Source organism: Hemiscyllium ocellatum, chromosome 4 (assembly GCF_020745735.1).
Source record: "Hemiscyllium ocellatum isolate sHemOce1 chromosome 4, sHemOce1.pat.X.cur, whole genome shotgun sequence".
Classification (NCBI taxonomy): Eukaryota; Metazoa; Chordata; class Chondrichthyes; order Orectolobiformes; family Hemiscylliidae; genus Hemiscyllium; species Hemiscyllium ocellatum.
The window spans coordinates 44,903,382-44,917,874 of NC_083404.1; the positions used below are offsets into that span (position 1 = coordinate 44,903,382).

The 14,493-nt window shown below is 41.0% G+C and overlaps 1 protein-coding gene across 2 annotated transcripts in view; it reads right to left on the reverse strand.

Annotated features, from left to right (window-relative positions):
* Window positions 1–14,493, reverse strand: part of znf516 (zinc finger protein 516) — a 152,189-nt gene that overhangs the window by 104,031 nt on the left and 33,665 nt on the right. The gene's annotated exons all lie outside the window — the stretch shown is intronic.

A 14,493-nucleotide genomic window follows, 5' to 3' on the forward strand; every position in this document is an offset into this window, starting at 1 on the left:
GCCTCTGACACTCCAGGGAAAACAGCCGCAGCCTATTCAGCCTCTACCTTATAGCTCAAATCTTCCAAACTTGGCAACAATCCTTGTAAATATTTTCTGAACCCTTTCAAATTTCACAACATTCTTCCAGAGAATGTGGGAGACCAGAATTCTACATAATATTTCAAAAGTGGCCTAACCAATGTCTTGTACAGCCCCAACATGACCTCTCAACTCCAATACTCAATGCTCTTAAAAATAAAGGAAAACATACCAAATGCCTTCTTCACTATCCTATCTACCTGTGACTCCACTTTCAAGGAATTACTAACCTGCGCTCCAAGGTCTCTTTGTTCAAAAATATTATCCAGGACCTCAGCATTAAGTGTATAAGTCCTGCTCTGATTTGCCTTTCCAAAATGAAGCACCTCACATTTATCTAGATTGATCTGCTACTCCTCAGCCCATTGGCCCATCTTATCAAGATCCTGTTGTACTCTGAGGTAATCAGATTGAAAGGGTGTACTGGGTTATGGTGCAGATCCCGCACCCCCCACCCCACCCCGGCTTGGTCCTAGTGCATTTTCACTCATATAAGGACAAGCAAAAAGACACATAAGCCTCCAGATCCCTGGAAAAAGATCCACAGGCACTGCTGTACAAGGGTTCAAAAATCATGTTTTTCAAGGATTTCTCTGCAGCTGTAATTGGAAAGAGGAAGCCTTTCGATGAAGTTAAAAAGAGGCTGAGGAACCTGAGCATCCAGTACTCCATGAGATACACCACAGTACTTCGTTTCAGTCATGAGGACTCAATTAATACATTTGACTCGGTGGATAAAGCTAAAAACTTTGTGGACACTTTAAAATAGGCGGATTGGCCTGAAGAATACGGTTAATGTTTGTTCTTTTCTATCTTTCCCCATGTTTTCCCTTGTTTTTATTCCTTTCTTTCTCCCTAATAATTTCCTTTTTGGAAAGGGGGGAAAAGACTTTGGAATAAGTTGTTCCTTTTTTAAAATAACTGGATTTTCTGATGGGAAATTTTGTGGATTTTCTTTGTTGTCTCTCCCCCTTTGTTTGTTTGTTCTGTTTCTCTTTTGCACAAGTAGGGGTGACATGAAGCCAGGGATGGATGGAGTGCTCATCCTGACTTTGTCTTTTTTCTGTTAACTTAAGGATCATCTCCGTGTTTTTTTTCTGGCCTAAGGCTTGGGCACAGTCCAGGTTTGAAGCAGCTGTGAAGGAGGGGATGGGTAGGGTGAGTGCCCCCTAATGACAGGGGGAAGAATCTTCCATTCAAGGTTTTATAGTTGGTTTACTTTGTAGTTTTTTGGTAGTAATAGTTGTTTATTGTTATGATACAGTAGTTTTTGTACATATAGTTCTTCGATTCTATGAGTCTTTATTTACTTATGCTCGGCGCTTTGTAAGCAGGTTTCTCCCTCCGAGGGGTTTAAGGGTCTCTGAAAGGGGATATGACTAAGTATCTTATTAAATAGTACACCTGGAATATTAAGGGAAGTCATTCGCCTGTTAAAAAGGAAAAAGTGTTTTCTAGTCTTAGGAAGGAAAGGGTTGATATTGCTTTGTTGCAGGAAACACATTTTGATGATGAGGACACCTCAAATTACAACAGGGGGGTTATGACCAGGTACTCTTTTCATCCTTTACCACTAAAAGTAGGGGAGTGGCAGTCCTTATCCAGAAAAATCTTCCATTCACATTATTAGAGCAATTGAAAGATGAGTAGGGACGGTTTGTGATACTTAAAACCCTGATACATGGGGAGGAATATAGCATTTTAAACGTCGACTGCCCTCATGCGCATCCCCTCAAATGTTTGATTATGCTTCCCCTAAGTTGAATGCTTTTGGAACACGGCACATTATTATAAGGGGGTGGGGGGGGCGGGATTTTAATTGTCTTTTGGATCTGACAGTGGACAGGATGCCTTGTGGGTCCACAACTATTTCTTCACAGCAAGAAGGTGGTTGATTTATGTGAGGAGTTGGGGCTGGTGGATATTTGGAGATGTCTTCACTTTACGGGCAGAGACTTCACCTTTTTTTTCCAACCCACATAAATGTCACATGAGGATTTACCTCTTTCTGGCTGCCTTGGCCCTTCTGGATTTGATGAGTTGTAAAATTGGAAATATAGCTCTCTCTCATCACACGGCGGTATACTTGGAGGTTAAGGCCAAGAGTGAAGGGCTAGGTTTGCGGCCCTTTTCTCCTTAAGGATTCCAAATTTGTGGAATACTTTTTGAAGGCTAATAGTCTGTCTATGCTATGGGAGAATGCTAAGGCCTTTGCTAAGGGATTAGCTATTTCCTATTCGGCTAGCTGGAAACGACAGAAGGAGGAACAGCAGCATCTACTTGAGACACGGTTGAAAGCCGCCAAGGCAGCACATTTTGCACGGCCTTCAGTGACTAAGCTACAGCGGATCACGGCCCTCCAGGCTGCCTTGAATTCAACACTGACACAAAATGCAAAGAAAGAACTTGCTTTTGCTAGACAAAGGCTGTTTGAATATGGGGATAGGCCAGGGAAGTGTTTACGTAGCTGAAAATGTGTTGCTGGAAAAGCACAGCAGATCAGGCAGCATCTAAGGAGCAGGAGAATCGACGTTTCGGGCATGAGCCCTTCTTTAGGCATTCCTGAAGAAGGGCTCATGCCTGAAACGTCAATTCTCCTGCTCCTTGGATGCTGCCCGACCTGCTGCGCTTTTCCAGCAACACATTTTCAGCTCTGATCTCCAGCATCTGCAGTCCTCACTTTCTCCAAGTATTTACGTACCTGACTAGGAAAAAGTGTGCTCCCCAATCCATTACTGCAATCAGAGACAGCGCTGGGGTCCTTACATATGATGCTAAAAAGATTAATGAGGCTTTTCGGAGCTTTTACTCTGAAGGTTGCAAGGACAGGAGGGCTAAAATGGAGACCTTTTTTAAGAACCTGGACCTCTCAGGGGTAACCTTGGAATAGGCCTCTCTCCTTAGTGCCCCCATGACAGTTCAGGAAATACAGGAGGCAACTGGGCAACTTCAGAGTGGGAAAGCACCTGGCCCTGATGGTCTCCCTGGTGAGTTTTATAAGGAGTTTATAGGGATTCTGTCAGAGCCCAATGTTGGAGATGTACAATCAGTCCTACATGCATGAATGCCAACCACCATCTTTCAGAGAAACTAATACTTCCTTAAATTCTTAAGAAGGGGAAGGTTCCTGAGGATTGTGCCTCATATAGGCCCATCTCTCTATCAAATTAAGATTTCAAGATTCTGTCCAAGATCCTTGCACTGAGATTGGAAAGGGTGTTGCCCCATATTATTAAAGAGGACCAGACAGGCTTTATAAGGGGCCATAGGTCCTCTAAAAATATTAGAAGGTTGCAGAATATGGTCCAAGTTTGTCAGCAATGATCGATTCAGGGGTCGGTGATTTCCTTAGATGCATAGAAAGCATTTGACTGGGTGGAATGGCTATTTCTTTTTTATGTCTTAGAACAGTTTGGGTTGGGTGGGGTCTTTGTTAGATGGGTCGAGATTTTATATTGCCACCCTCTGGCCGCGGTCATCACCAACAGGGTGTAGTCTGGGAATTTTAGAATTGGTAGGGGTAGTCGGCAAGGCTGCCCCCTCTCACCATTGTTGTTTACATTGGTGATAGAGCTGCTGGCAGAGACCATTTTTCAGAACATCCACATAACTGCTCCAGAAGTGGGATCGAGGGCACACAAGATTACACTGTACGTGGATGATGTTCTTCTGTTTTTATCGAACCCGATGACCTCCGTACCCCATTTGATACAATATATCAATTCATTTGGGACTATAAATTTAACTTTGCAAAATTGGAGACTATGCCTTTGGGGATGTGCCAGAAGTTGAAAGTGGCCCTAAGTTCCCTTTTAAGTGGTCACAGGCAGGGTTCCGATACCTAGGCATTTTTATTATCCCCAAGTTTGATCTGTTATTTCGGACTAACTTGCTTGACAATATTAGAGTGGATCTCCGGAGACAGGAGGCTCTTCCAATTTCATGGCTGGACCGAATCTCTCTCATTAAGATGAATGTTCTTCCTCGTTTGCTTTATCCCATGTGTATGCTCCCTATAATGTTTCCCAGGTCAATGCTGTGGAAGCTTATGGGATGGTTTGGTTCCTTTGGCATCGTGGGCTCAAACTTACTAAATTGCAGTTGCCTCAAGGAGGGGGAGGAGTTGATTTCCCAGACATCAGGGGGTACCAATTGAGTTCCCTGCTGTCCTTTGTCTGCGACTGGGTAGGTAACGATCCAAACTCAATATGTCTGGATATCGCGCCTCCCAGGCAAAGTGCCCTCTTATTAACCTATTGTTCATGGATAAGATGAAGACAGTTATGGACCACTGCCGGAACCCCATTGTCATTAGTACAGTTAAGGTATGGAGGGTGATGTGTCAGAGTGAGAGTTGTTTATCCAAGACTTCACCACTTACACCTATAGTTGGCATGCCAGGGTTCCGACCAGGGATGATGGACTCAGCGTTCAAACTATGGGCAGCAAGAGGAGTTTCTTGTTTGGGAGACTTGTTTGAGGGGGAGGTTATGATGTCTTTTAAGCAACTGAGCTGCAAATACGGGTTATCCAGCAGAGATCTTTTTCGTTTCTTTCAGGTTGGGGATTTCATCCAGAAGAAGACTATGCTTCTCTCTAAGCCCTATAAGCCCTGATACAGAGAGGTTGTTGCTATGTTCCACAAGTACCCTTTCGGTTAGTGCCCTCTATCACCTGCTGGGTGACAGGGCCTGGCAGGATATTAACCGGTTATGTGAGGTCTGGGAGCAAGAGCTCGGAGTGGAGATCTCTTCTGAAACATGGGAGAACATACGGGAGAATACTCGAATGATCTCAATCTGTAATAGGACATGCGCTACGCAGTTAAAAGTTCTGCACAGGGCTCATCTGGCACCAGACCATCTGGCGAAGTTTTAAAAAGGGGCATCTTCAGTGTGCCCCAAATGTAAAATAAGTGTAGGTACTCTTACACATTGCTTCTGGACATGCCACAGGCTCCGTGTTTATTGGAGCGCTGTGGGGGGAGAGATAGGGAGGGTATTGAGGACTGAAGTCAAAGTAGACCCAATATCTCTCCTCTTGGGTCAACTGAATTTAGCATCTTTAGATGGACATGGGAAGACACTACTTAATATTCTTGCATACTGTGCACAGAAGAATATTCTAATGAATTGGGTGTCTGAGAACCCGCCAGGATTGCTGGGATGGCAGAAATTAATTATGGAGCACATTCCCTTAGACTTTTTTACAAACATGGTGCACCACACAACAGACCATTTTTATAAGACATGGCAGCCCTACTTGAGTTATTTGGATATAGATTTGTCAATTATCTTAACTAGGGCATTTGTTTAACTGGGCTGGTTAGATTTCTCAAGCCCTGGGCCCTGGAGGGGGTCTCCTGAGTAAATATGGGTATATATACAATGCTCCCGTTCCTTTGTTTGGGAGCTTTGCACATTTTCTACGTTTACTCTGTGAAGTTCTCTTAGAATCTTATACATTTCAAAAAGGTCTCATTCTTTTAAACTCAGCTCCAGTGGGTGTTTTGGATCCTAAAGAACCCTTCAGACAGCAGTGTATCATGGGGACTAGCCTGAATTTGAATGGCTGAACCTGAGAGAGGGAGGGAAAGGTCGCACTAAAATGGTGCCAATCAAGTCAGGTAATGTTTGGAAATAAACACTGTTAATACATTCACGAGATTTCCGGTTCTAATAACTTGGCAACATTAAAGCAAAATAATGCTAAAAGGGGCAATGTTAAAAGCAGACTCCCTACATTTCATATTAGACAATACAACAAAAATCATATGAAAGTCAGTTACGTAGAATGATAGGGAACTGGCATTTTCCACTGCACGGTGAAATTTTGAAGCAAATAGCATGGGTGCTTTTAAGAAGTTAAATAAGTTCATGATGGATCATGTAATAAAGATATGCAGATAAGGTCAGCTAAATCAGGCCTGTGAAGAGATTCATGTGAAGCACAGACCAACTGGGCTATTTCTGAACTGCAAACTTCTCTGTCATTTTATAGGAATAGCAACATAATCATGATCACAGTATAAATAAATATGTGAAGTTCAACATAATCTGCTAAGGATTCATTTAATTTCAGGTTGGGGAAGAATCATTCCTTAAGTTGGATGCTAGCCTAAGTCAGCAACTGTAGCTCGGAATTTTCCATTGTTGCTCAATGTCAGCTGAGACAAATGTTAAAATTGGTGAAGAAACTAAAAATAAAACTGAAATCACCATTTGATCACCCGACATGCTTCTCATCATGAACATGCACATTCTCCCTGTGTCTGCATGGGTTTCCTCCTCGTGGTCCAGTTTCCTCCCACAGTCCAAAGATGTGCAAGTTAGGTGAATTGGCCATGTTAAATTGCCCGTAATGATCAGGGATTTGTAGGTTAGGTGCATTAGTCAGGGGTAAATGTAGAGTAATAGGTAGGAGAATAGGTTTGGGTGGGATACTCTTCGGAAGGTCGGTATGGACTCTTGGGATAGGAAATGTTTGGAGGGATATGGGCTACAAACAGGCAAATGGGACTAGTTCAGTTGAGGAAACCTGGTCACCATAGAAGAGTAGGGCCAAAGGATCTGTTTCCGTGCTGTGTGACCCTATGACTCTAATGGAAAGAATTCTCTTGTTCTTTTTCAAAATAATGCCAAGGATCTTTTGTATCTAAGGTGGCAAATATGACCAGACAGAGCAGTGCATCTAACTAGCACCCCATCTAATACTTGAATTATTCACTCCAACTTGAACCCTCCAACACTGACATACAGTGAAAGCAGTGCACATCATGTGGAAGATGCACTGTAACAATTCACCAAGCCTCCTTCAATAACATCTTCCAAATCCCTGACCTCTATCACTTAGAGGGGCAAGGGCAGTCGATACACATGAACACCTTCACCTACAAACCTCAAACTCACTTGACTTGAAATAAAATTCCAATCCCATCACTGTTGCTAGGTCAAAACCCTTGAAATGAAAATGTGTTGCTGGTTAAAGCGCAGCAGGTCAGGCAGCATCCAAGGAATAGGAAATTCGACGTTTCGGGCATAAGCCATTCATCAGGAAGGGCTTATGCCCGAAGCGTCGAATTTCCTGTTCCTTGGATGCTGCCTGACCTGCTGCGCTTTAAACAGCAACACATTTTCAGCTCTGATCTCCAGCATCTGCAGACCTCACTTTTTAATCAAAACCCTTGAAATCCCAAGATACAGTGTCTTCAATAATGTAGCCCTCCCTCTCTACTGTCACTGAGAGTGACAACCTGGAAATATGAGCTCAAGTCCTGGGAGTGGGACTTGAATCCACACGTTCTGATTCAATGAAAGCACGTGCCCACAAAACTATGGTTGATAAGAACATGACAAGTTCAAAGTGGGTAGAACTAAAGAGGAAATCATGTCAACATGAGCTAAATAACTGGGCAATGCAAAAACCTGAATTAAAATTGATATTTTATTTTCAATTTCAAAAACTCCCAGATTGATTGTACACATAAAAGCAAGTGCTATATAATTACAGACTTATAAACCCATCTTTCAAAATCAAGAAATGACCTGGATTTGTCAATTCACTTCAGTGATTAATTTTCTCCAGAGTTCAACAGTCAGGATTAATGTCCACAGCCAGCTTCCTGACAGGAAATATTACAAAGTCTCTCTTACCAGTGGTAAACTGAGGCAATTAGTATTTATAATTGCAGCCAATAAATGAAAAATAAATTATAATGTTCTACATTGAATTACATTGAATTCAGAGCCTACAAAGAAACCATGTAGTCCGGCAAGTGTTCATGCTCAAGATGAACCTCCATCCACTCAATTTCATCTCATCTCTTCAACAGTACCTTCTATTCCTTTCTCCCTCATGTACTCAACTCAATTTACCTTAAATTCATCCATACTATTCTTCTCAACAACTGCTAGCCATGGTAAATTCACATTCTCACCACTCTTAAAATGAACACTTTATTTTCCTAAATGCCTTATTGGACATATTAGTAATGATCTTGTATTTACAACTCCTTGTCCACAAGAGGAAACACTTTTCCTGAGTCTACCCTATTGAACCACTTCCATAACCTTGAAGAGTTTTTTTTAAAGTCAACTCCCAACCTTGGCCTTTCTGAAAAAAAACAGACACAGTTCAATATTCCATCTTAGTTACAATGCTTGCGTAATGATGTCATCCCTGTAAATCATTGTGGCATGTTCTCTAGCAGCTCCATAGCCTGTTGATGATGAAGGCCAAAATGATACATGGTACTCTCAGGGTGAAACTTTACATGGATCCCTAAAAACCTGGGAACAACAGCACCTCTTCTTGGCTGGGTCAAACTAAAACAATCTTAAGGCTGTCAGGACATTAACTGACTCATTGAGAGGCCTCCAAGCACATATAGGAGGACAGAGCTCAAAGGCTACTGGCTGTCTAGTTCCAACTACATCACTGGATGTGTTAGCACAAATAGGTCTCCGAATTGTAACATTGGAGCAAACTGGAGCTGTGTTGAGATCAGGGCTTTGCTGCGATTGGGTTGGCACCTCACTTCACTAAAAGTTGACAAGCTTCACCAAGCAGCCTCACACGTGGTGTGGATAACTTCCCACTAAAGGCAAAATTTCACCAGCAGCACGGGGAGCCTCAAATGGCACATGGCACTCACATCCACAAACATTTTACCCTTTTGTGGTCGAAACAGCATTTAACACAATTTTAGCTTCACTGATTATCAATTCTCTTTTGAAATGAATCTGGCCTTGTTAACTTGAATTGCTGTTTTTAGCAATTTCTTTATCTGTACATTTACTAAAAAGTGTCTTTTCAGGATAAGAAATAAATTATTCTAAATTACCTCAGATCTACATCATAATCTGAAAAATCTTTCATCTCCAGATAGTCTAATGACTATTTGTAACCTGAACCCAATAGGCATTTCCAGTGACACATGTTGTAAGGACTTCTCCTGTCCAATATATCTTATCTGGAAGGGACTCATCTCTGTTTCATTGCCGTAATGATTCACAGTTCTGACTGCAGATCAGGACTGGTATGGAAATGCAGCCTCATACTGGGCTCAATATAACCCTGTATATGACATTACAGAAAGATGGACAGATGAAAGACAGAAGAAATAGGAGCAGGTGTTGGCCATACAGCTCCTTGAGATTGCTCTGTCCTTGAGTAAGTTTATCACTTATCTGACCTTGACCTCAATGTCTCTTTCTTACTTGTTTCCCTATAATCTCTGAATCCGCTATTATTCGAGAATCTTCCTCTCAAAGCTTTCAATAAGATGGAGCAGCTTATCAAATGTCTATCAAAAACCCAAAGATACTGTATCTCATTTACCCTTTTCTACCTTAATAGTAACTTCCTTAAAAAAGTTCTTTTCAATTTCTTACAGGTGAACATGTAACATTATCAAAGCATATTATAATTTTGTTATTGTGTTATTCATAAAAATTACCCAATAGAAATAGATCAGTAACCCTTGAGGCATCTGGAAAGGTTTAAAAATGTATTTCATCCAATTGGCAAGACTGCATGCAACTTATCGTCATAATGATGAGGAAAGGAACCCCAAGGTACAGGATTGAGTCTTCAGGCAAGTGATGGAGCAATCAAACGCCCAATCCTTGGTTCGATTGGCTACTGAAAATGGATGTGATGTAGAATTACATGCTGAAATAAATGACAAACCAAGTAACCCCGTTCCATTCCACTAGTGCTCTAAAGACAGTCCTTGACCCTTTGTCTGGTGTCACTTTGACTTGAGCTGTTTCTTTAGGCCATTTTGCCAGTGGCAGTTTGCTGGTGGTTTTAAATCTCAGAAGGAGATCCTGAATCTATGGGATCTGGAACATGAATTGAATCCAAACTGTTGGTTTTATTCAGAACCACACATCAGCCATCTAACCACAGAATTAATTGTCTCGGTATTGGCAAGCATGGCTGCCAGTGGGGGATCAGTGAAAATTGGCAACGGATACGAGGTTAAAATTGGAGACAACTGTAGGGTTGGGGGCTTTGCAGAAGTGGAGATGATTAGGAATCAGAAGGCTGGAATTGAGGCTGTCTTAGATAGAAAAGTAATACTGTACTAGTTTGCATCTTTGCTTCCAGTAGTCATTTCTACCATAAGGCACTCACAGCAAGTATCTATATTACACCTAGTTCAATAAAGATACAGAACGAGCCAGGTTGGTGTCCTATGAGCTCTGAACAGGGGCACTGTCAGACTGGGTTAATGGACCTAGGGGTGATGGATGATTTGATGGAGTTAGGATATGAATTGCTGAATTTTAGATGAAGTCATATTTACCAAAGTGGGTTCAGTCAGGTGAGTACTAGAGCAGCAAAAGAACTGCAGTTTTTCCAGCAACAAAAATTATTGCTTGTCTTACAAAGGTATTACTGCAATGTGAGTTGCCTCCTCAGAAAAGTTTAATAGATCAAGATAAAAGATCAACCGACTTTTAAAAAAAACACAGATCTAATTTCTATTTGAGGGTAGAGCTGAAGTTTATTAAGATAAAAACAGGCACAGATTATTAAGTACTCAATGAACTATAAGACCTCATTCACTGTGTGACTGATATAGAGACATCGGAGCAGTAATTTTATAGCTCTTAACTGACAGATTAAGCTTAGAGAGTTGGGACTTCTCTGTTCAAAATATGGCCATTAAAGACAACTTACCACTTCCCTTGGTATAGAATCAGAATGTCCCAGAATACCACTCCTCGCTCCACTGCAAAATTGCAGGCGAATGCCATCAGTTGACTCTCAGAAAAGCTCACCTTTCCAGGGTTTAGCTGATGTCAGCTGCCTCAGGTCATCCACTCAGAATCTGAGTTGCCAGAATTACATTGCCAGAACTGAGATTGCCAGCTATGGTTGGACAAAGCCCAGGAGGTCTAATTACATGGCCTCTTGCATCCAACTGACCATCCCCAAAATCTTGCAACTGGTCATTCAATATGCCAATCTTCACTGAAAAATTCCTTTTTCCCCCCCCAAACTCTTTCATGGGATGTGGGTAAAACTGGCAAGATCAACATTACTTGTCCTTCCTTAACTGAACCACTAAACTCAACTGCACGCTATGCCATTGGAGAAGGCAGTTGAGAGTCAAGCACGTTATTGTGGAGTCATATGAAGATCATACCAGGTAAGAATGCCAGGTTACCTTCCCTAAAGGGCATTACTAATGAATGTGATTTTAGAAAAACATAAATAGTTGCCATGGTCACCATTACGGAGACCGGTCTTAGACTCCAGATTTATTGATTGATTTTAAATTCCACAAGCTGCTTTACTAATTCCCTGATTACTAGTTCAGTGGCATTACCATTACCTCACATCAATGTATTTTCACCATCAATTAGAAAGTGAACAGCCTTGTTAGTTGTTTGGATGATGCCTGATTGTCATTCAAACAACCTTTCTTCCCTTACCCACTGATTTCCAATATTTTTTAAATCAAATAGTACGGTACAAATACAACTTTAAAAAGCATATTTTGTTTTAATGCCTCTTTGATGTTTCTCAGGGCTTCTGTTTGTAGCAGTATCCATGGAGATTAATCTTCAATTTCTCGAAACTCCAGATTGATCCTGGAGGATTGGCATTGCTGGTGGACACCCAAAAGGCCAATTTAAGACAAGGCTGAAATGTTGGGTATGTGATCTGAACATGACGACTACTCAGCTCCTGGAAAATGTATCCAATCTGATTTCTAACGAGGTGAATCCCAAGCTTGCCTTTAATTTATCTTAATAAGCTTTTAAACTCCAGTGTGCAGAGCATTCAACTGCCTTTTCTGCAGGGTTAGTATCACCACAAAGTAAGTGTTTAAATATGCTAAACTAAAATGTAGGGGTCCTGTTCTCATTAAATCCCTTGCATGGGTACATTTATAAAGGGGAACTATTGCTTCATATCCATATGCCTATCTTAAAGTACTGTTCCACTCAATAGCACAACATGCCAAACCTGAAGTGGTCTGCACCATGACTACCACTTATATTTTATTTTAGTATATCTTGATGTATTCTCTTTCAAAAAAGAACAGCAATATGCTTCCTCCCTCATCCCATCATTATTATTCTTAAATTAGGAACAGGCGCTAAATGGTCAAAGAGTTTCAGCATCAATACTGGAATTTTTAATATATTGATGTATACTGGCGCAGTGAGAATATGGAACTTATTGCCATGTGAAGTAGTTGAGCCAAACAGTATAGATGGTTTTAAGATGAAGTCAAGTAAATACAAAAGAGGGAAATAAATAGAGGGATATTCTGGTCGGGTTTGACGAAGAAAGGAGAGACAAGCATGTCAGAAGTAGATGCACTAGTATAGATTTGTTAGGCCGAATGACCTGTTTCTGTGCTACAGATAAGAAGTAATCCGTGATGTGCTGCAAAATGGGTTAAATGTAAAACTAGTAATTTAGTACACAGATAACAATGTGAACCAGTTGGGTTGTCTCATATTACCGTCTAAAGTTCCACATGGAAACAGAAATCCGAACTCCATGACAACTAATCAGCCATATCCCATATAATGTAAATGCAAATTGTATTCACCCTTGCAACATGCTAACTTAATGAAACAGCAAACATTACTGTTAGTACAACTAGCATTTTTCATTGAGAAACAACTGAGAAATAACAGGTAAACCTGCATTTATTATGCATTATTTGCAACCAAGTAGTTACAGACTGTGAAAGCAATATGCTACATTGTATTGACAATGCACAATATAAAGTCTCCATTGTTTTCCTGGATTTTTTTAGTGCAAGCACAAAATTGAACACAAAATCCAGATTGTTGTCATACATTAAGCTGAGAGGTAATCAAGATCTTTAAGGCACATTACAAGAATGGTGCTTCCCATAACGGTTCAGCATCTGCCTTTCAATTGGGAATTATATTTATACAGAACATGGCAGCACAATCAAACACGATGGGACACTGAACCACGTAATTAAATATTACACAGCTCTGGGTCAAACTCAGAAATCCCGGGACCCTGTGGTGCTCTCTGATCCACCACCCCTGACCCAAGCACTGTTCCCATCCCCGGATGAGAGCACAGCGGGGCCCACTGGAGTCTCAAGTCCTGGTTACTGAGTCCTGATACCTCCTGGGGTGTCAATACAGGTGACCAGATGTTTTGGTCGAAGCTTTCAAAGAACATACTCAAGGGAAAGAGAGTGAATGGAGATGAGGTTTAGGGTAGGAATTCCAGTCAGCTGACAAACTTTATCACTCTCATGACTGCAAAATGTCTTTCTGAAAATGGGATTGCGAAAACTGATACTTATTTGTCTTTATGTGACAAGTACTGATTTTACTGATGTTAACTTTATGTTTCACAATGAGATGAGTGAAATTTAAATACCGGTATGGATCAGTTGGGCTAAACTTTCTGTGCTGTTACTTCCATGTAATGAAACTAATCACTAGTATAAATGCACGCAGCCCTGTAAATGAGGGGGAAATTGTTTCCCATTTCTGTGCCTTCAGATCATGGTCACTGATTCTATTCTTAAAAGCATCCCAGTGCATATAACATGTGGCATGTTGTTTCCAATTTATCTCTACCAGCTCAGATGTGGTCTGCTGCTTAAATGATTTAACATCCTGTACCATAAAATGAAAACAAAATGTACAGAAATGGCAGGTCCACTTACTTATCCTGCAAAGCAACATTGATCCTGCACAAATGTAAATAGCTATCAGTCTGCATCGTAAGACCCTATAATTACTACAAGCGATGTACTGTCAGCTTTGCTCAAAACATTTCTTTCAGTTGTGCCAACAGAAACAAAAACAAGTTTCAAGGTCAACGAGAAACAGTTGCTTTCTGTTTTATCGGAATTCCCAGCTCTGTAAGCTTTTAGGAACAAAAAGTTGCAATTTAAACAGGATGTCATTATGATGGTGCCAGTGCTTCCCATATTATAACAAAAAAGGCAACAGACATCAAGCACCACCTATTTCCGTTTGCTGCACTGCAGTATAGCAATTCAGCATTGAAAAACATTTCCATAGAAACCCCAAATGCTTGCCAACAGCTGACCAAAACCGTCAGCGACTGGAGAAGACTATTCGTACTAATAAAGTGATTTACCGAGGCTGAAGAAATTGCAAACACATACCCGAAGCAAACCATAACTTTGCAAATTGGTAGAAATGTTCATCCTATCCAAATGCTCACAAAGTCAATTCAAAGATCCTTTTGTGTGCCAAAGTTCATAATTTGTTTTACAAACTGGACTGATCTGAAAATTGGACCAAGTGCAGTTTATAAATTAGAGGATCTTACAGCACAACGATGTAGCCATCATGTCTATGCTGGCTCTTAGATGGAGTTATGAGGTAACAATGGCCTAGTGGTATTATCACTGGGCTA